The sequence below is a fragment of the Aptenodytes forsteri genome, unplaced genomic scaffold (genome assembly GCF_000699145.1).
Source record: "Aptenodytes forsteri isolate BGI_AS27 unplaced genomic scaffold, ASM69914v1 Scaffold369, whole genome shotgun sequence".
Taxonomy (NCBI): domain Eukaryota; kingdom Metazoa; phylum Chordata; class Aves; order Sphenisciformes; family Spheniscidae; genus Aptenodytes; species Aptenodytes forsteri.
In genome coordinates, this window is record NW_008794965.1 from 1,847,694 (window position 1) to 1,853,693 (window position 6,000).

Below are 6,000 nucleotides of genomic sequence, written 5' to 3' on the forward strand. Positions count from 1 at the left end.
CCGGCTCGCCTCCCCCTTCACGCCACCTGGGAACCCGATGGGTTATGGGCCGAAGACCTGGGTCTGATTGCTTCCAACCCTTGTCCTGTGTCTAGGCTGGCGTTTATGGCTCTCATTTCTTCCTGTCACTTCAACGATATTCTTATAAAACACATTCCTCCAGACTGTTATTACCAGTATTTTCCAGGTCAAACCCAGCCAGAGCCCATCCCTCCCACACTTCTGCATCCAAACCCCCTCTCCCGTGGCAGAGCAGCAGTGACTGCCCAGGAGGAGTCCTCAACACTCAGTCCTGGCCCCGTAGGCTTATTTAGTGAACTGCTCCTGCTCCAGCACTGTTTGCCTTGAGCTTAAGCCAAAGAAAGGAGTTTGTGGAAGGTGTGAGGTTACTTGGCAAGGGCACACGCCCGTTTATACACAAGGATTTTGCCTTGCAAGTTGACGAAAGAGAGAGTCCTGTAGCCCAGCACCTCCTGTCCCACAGCAGGGAGCTTCTCCAGCCCCAGAGGTCTTGCTTGTCGGTGCTCAGTAGTAGGCTCAGCTGGTCTGCCGAGGGCCCGGGGCTCTCCCTGCATGCTCTGCCTCTCCCAGACTGTAAAACAATGACTGAATCGTGTTCTGCTTTGGAAACCGAACCTCCCACCACCACGCACACACATCCACGTGTCCCCACAAGAAACAGTGGGACCTGCAATTCAGTGCAGACGTGATGCGTCTGAGTGGGAGGACAGCAGCAGCTCCTGTATGTTTGCACGAGATAGGCAGGAGAGGCAGCCAGAGATCAGAGCACTGCCCAAGCACGGGTCTGGGAGCTGGGATAGCCCCAGTGCAGATGTTCAGGGCGCGGTTCCTGGCCATAGGTGGGAGAGATGGCCGGTCCCTGTGGCTCCAGTCATGGAGCAGCATCATGCAGATGGCAAGGGACTGATTTGACCCAAAAAGGCTTTGGCTGGCTTCAGCAGACCTCTGGCCAGTGTGCCAGGGGGTGAGGCTCGGGGCAGTCCCCACGGTGGAGCTGCACGATGTGGTAGGCAGCAGGTTGGGCTAGCACGAGCTGAGGTGGTGACTCCCTCACAGCGGGAGGTGGAAGACCAGGGGTGGTGCTGTGGCTGAGGGTGCTAAGCTGTGCTGGGACCTGCTGGGTTTTGCAGGGCCCCACTTTGGCTGGCGACAGTGGGGTGAGCTCCCTGGAGAGGCTTCGTACCTGTGGATGACTCTTAAGCCCCTCTGTGTCTTGGCTACCCTGCTTGGTCATGTCTGGCTCTTGGCCATGCAGTGATTTGGGAACGTTGCTGGCATTTCAGGAAAGGAGTCGCTAAGGAAATCTCTCTAAGGACTACCTTTGTCTTTCCCAAACCCTTGTGAGTGCATCACACAGAGCCTTTCTGGTGGCCCAGTGAACCCAAGAGCAGCTTTGTGTTGGTGCCTTCCCGTGTGTTACCCAGACAGGGTGAGCTGCATTACACATTGATACTCTACATCCTCTACCAAAAGCTCTTTTGTGTTGACGGACCTTATTTAAAAGTCAGGCAATTATGCACAAGCACAGCAGTCCCAACACCAACACCTCAGACCAGCTGAGCTTCCCCGTGAACTGGTTCTGTGCCTGCGTGGCAGATACCTTCCTCCAGCCCACCTCCCCTTCTCCCGGCTCCCGTCGGTCGAGCCCGGACCTGCTGAGCATCTCCAGCTTTGCGTGTCTCTGGCACGTACCAGACACATCGGTCCGTTCCTCGGGGCTTTCTGAGACCAGGGCTGTGCTCCGGCAGTGGTGTGCTGTGGGAAAGCTTCCTTTGCCTAGGTAGATTTATCTATTACATGTGGCTGGTGGGTCTGGAAGGTGATTGGTCGCGCTACGTATTATTTACTGCCTCTCAGACAAAGTAGGTCACCAATCCGTCATAGATTTATTTTGTGTGATGCACAGGAGAAGGCAGTGAGATCCTATTTCTTCCCTGTCCTCCTCCTCCTCCCCACCCACAGGCGATAGGAGGGAGGACTGTGAAACCCCGAGGAGATGGGCCTGGTCTGGCGCCGTGCGGGCTCTTGGTCTGCCCGAGCAGAGCCTGTGACCCCAGGGAGGATGGCTTGTGCCAGGGCAGCTGGCTAATTGGCTGCCCACGTGCTGATTTTGGTTTGCCTTGAGATGTTGGGCTGCAAATGTCAGTGGCCCGGGAGATGCTCTCTGGGTGCTCTCTGCTGGTCGTCCCCGAGCAATTTGCCCTGGTTTTGCATCAGCAGGGCATTCACACGTGGTATTTGTGTTAGAAAAGGCACACTTAAGCATAAAATGTTCGTGTTATTCCTTCTGTTGTTTTTTCTGGGTAAGTGACCTCCAGAGGTGTCTTTCAAGATAAAATGAAGGGAGATGAACTCTTTTTCTGCTTGATAAAAAAAGCTATGCTGTGTCTGTTGCCGGTGTTTTGGAGTATTCTGTGGCTGACTGGAGACCTACTAAGTTTCCTCTGTTATCAGGAACAACCCACAATGAAATATGAAACTTTCCCCATCTCTCTCCCTTATCTTGTTTAAGATTCTAGTTGGGGGTTTTACCGGTGCCCATCTGGCTCTGGGCTGGCTGCTTTCCCCTCCTGCCCCTGGGGCCACGTCCCTGGGACAAGGGCGATGCCAGGACATCAGAATGACTTTGGGAGGTGGAGATGACCAGGAGCCCAGGTCGGGGTGGGAAGCTGGTGAGTACATAACAGAATAACTCAGTAAGGACAAAGAGCTCCAACCCTGCATCAGCCAGCAAAGGCGAGGAAAGCAAAGCTGCTGTTTCTGAGGATAAGTGGAGTCCCAGTCCTCCTCTTGAAAAAGAAAAAAGAAAAAAGCCATTTTGGGTGGTACTGATAAGGAATCAACTAAATTCCTCCTTTCTGTGTCCCCATCTCTGCAAGAGATCATTCAGCTATTCGGCTAAGGTTTCACACATGGGGCTTTTGAAAGCATCTTGGTGCAAGTGCTTGGAAAATGCTATCATTTAAATCCATGATAGCTCTGTTAGGAAACATGCCCCAGGCATTGCACTCTTGGTGTCACAGGGTATATGTCTGGTAACGCTTCCTATCACCCAAGCCGTAAATAATGTGAATCAAATGCAACATCAGCCTGCCGGGGCTCATCGGCAGCCTCAGGCCACGGGCCAAAAAGTGGTCCAATGTGCCCAGATGGGCTCCCAGCGAAGGCTGGGGCTGTGTGACAGAGCCTGGTGTCCTCACAGGCAGGAGAACCTCCCAGACGAGCTTTACTAGGACATCTGCCTGCTGCCGGTGGGTCTGCTTGCCCTACTCTCCACTGGACCTTCTCCGTTGGGTGGTGGGAGAGGCAAAGCGAAGAAGAAAGGGATCAGTCCATCTTTTTCTTGGAAAGAAGTAATAGAGTTTCTGGAAACAAACCTGGGAGTAAACAGCTGAGCGCCATCGACTGTGTGACGCTCAGACAGCCGTCCGTAGCAGGAGGTGTGAGTAAATCCTGCTTAGCCTGGACTTTTGGTGGCACCATTGAGGTTAAAGAGGAAGGTCTGTTAGATCCTCCACTGATGTCTCCCCCCGTTCTTCTGATAAAATATGGAATTGGGAGATTTTGAAAGCGCTGCTGCAGTTACTGAAATGCTTTTACACCACTTAGTGCTTGCTTCTGCCCACACATGCCTCTGAATAATCCTAAGTTTCCTCTATAATTATGTTTATTACACACTTGCTATGGTGACACACTATCCTGCACTGTGGATGAGACTGCAGCCAAGCTGGAATTCTGCTCCGGGCGAGCAGCTGATTCCTGGGGTGCTGCCGGGGTGTGGGAGGGAAATCCGGTAGTCTTTCTGTCAAGCTCCCCCTGCCCAAGATGGCGTCACAGCAGGTTGCACAGAAATTAATACCGTGATCAACTTTCTTGTGTATTTTGGTACCAGCAAGCTAATTAATAATGATGGGTCAACAGTTTTTAGGCTTTTAGGATTAACACCAGGTTTAGAAGAGGATCACATGCATGTCTGAGCTGCAGTGTGCAGATGTAGGCAGTTAGGTTGCAGTAAATGATATATGACCCACATTTTGAAGTTTAAAAAAAAAAAAAAGTTAATTTCTTGGATATGAAGGTTACAGACTTAATTGCCGCCTTTCCCACCTGCCCCAACTTATTGGATCCCTCTTATTTAGGACAAAATAAAGACTTTTGCTTTATCAGGTAAATGATGTTTTTTGCGGTGAGTTGACCCAGTCCCCTATTGCTTCACATTATTTTAAGAATTGCCTCCTTGATGCGTTGCAGGGGCAAATTGTCAGCTGAGGTGTTGGTGGCATCTCATGTCCCAAAAGAAGGTTGCTGAGACTCAGAGATCAGTGGAGCTCCACGTGTGAGCTGCAGTTCAAGAAACTCATGATACCCTGATGGCTTCGTCGTAGGGCAGATCCTGGGTTGGACAAGCTGTGGACTCTGCTGTGGTGCAAGTCTTCAGCTTCAAAACTCCACTGTTTGGTGTTAGATGCTTTCTGAAGGCTTTCATTTCTACAGATGTGACTTATTGCTAGGAAAAAAAAAAAAAGCCTGCACTGAAGTTCCTCCTTTCTAGAGGTGCCAGTCTGCCTTTTCAGGTCTCCTCTCAGAGGGCAAAGCAAGCAGAGGGCTGGGAAGCGCTGACGTGTTGGTTTGCAAGGGCAGCTGTGATAATCTTGTGGGTACTGGTCCATCTTGAGCTCTGGCTTCTGTTATGGTTCTGCCTAAAGGCTATTTTGCAGTGACCTCGCTTGGGGGGTCAAAGGAAAGGAAGGCCCTCAAAGACTTTCATTCTCTACAAACTTAGGGTAAGACCGTACAGCTCCAAATAATGGAGAACTCACTGGAGATGGCACCCCTCAGTTTGCTTTTCAATCCGGGGTCCCACCCCTGTAGCAACCGCAGAAGAGACGACTGGAATATCTGCCATGTCGAAGGCTGAGAGGACGGCCAGCTCCGCCTGCAGAGTCATGCCTGGAGAGCCCCTTGGTCTCAGGTGGCCTCCCTGCAGGAAAGTGATGGAGCAGGATTGGTTTTAAATGTATTGTCTTTTCTGAAAGTAGGTTGATGTGGGGATGAATCATCTGGATGAGTTGGCCAGGACTCTGCATGTAATTGCTGGACCAGGGTGTACGCCTTCCTCCTGTCTTGTAGTACACAGCGAGATGCTTGCTGTGGGTGCTGGGCTCTGCAGATGGTGTTTGTGTAAGGGTAGAGCACCTCGTGGCTGGCACAGCGCCTTCCTGACATGTTTGATGCTTATACCAGCCTGGCCTGGTCTGAAGCCAGTGCTAATGCTGTTGAGCAGGAGGTTGAATGAGACAGCTCCAGCCTGACTTATCCAATCATTTCCCAACACTGCAAAGGTTTGCCAACCTACCCTGGACATGGATAATTGCTCTCATCCTGCCGCCCGGGCTGACGTGGCTAAGGCAAGCCACTGCTCCCTTGGTGGGCTGTGAGTGGAGGGCAAGGAGTCCCCTCGCCTTGCTGCACTTCAAGCTGCTTGGCATAACAGAGAGATGGTGAGGCCCTGCCTCCCTCTCTGCATAGCTGTACCATGAAGCCTTTGCCATGGTGACCTTTCCTACCCCCTTCATCTCCCGGTCATCTTCATCACCTCTTCCTTTCCCCTGTCCTTACCAGCTGCTTCTCTCTTTTTCTCTGAATACCGTTAACCTCAGCAGCAAAAGGATAATCCTTCAGACAGGAGCTCGGCCAGCTCAGCCCCTCCGGAAAGCTCCTTCCTGCATCCCCAGCGGAGACTGCCTGCCTGCCTCATACCGCAGCTTTCCTTCACCCTCAAGGAAGAAGACTCCAGAGCAATGAGCGATGCATGGCAAGGGGTGCCGTTAGCACCCTGCAATGATTGCCAGGCAGTGAGCATGGGTGGCCTGCCTGCCTGCCGGGAGCGAGTCGGCCACATTGCATAGCGTGCTGGATACCAATAGGGTAATCAGCACATAAGCTGCAAATTAAAATATAAGTATACTGCAGCGAGAA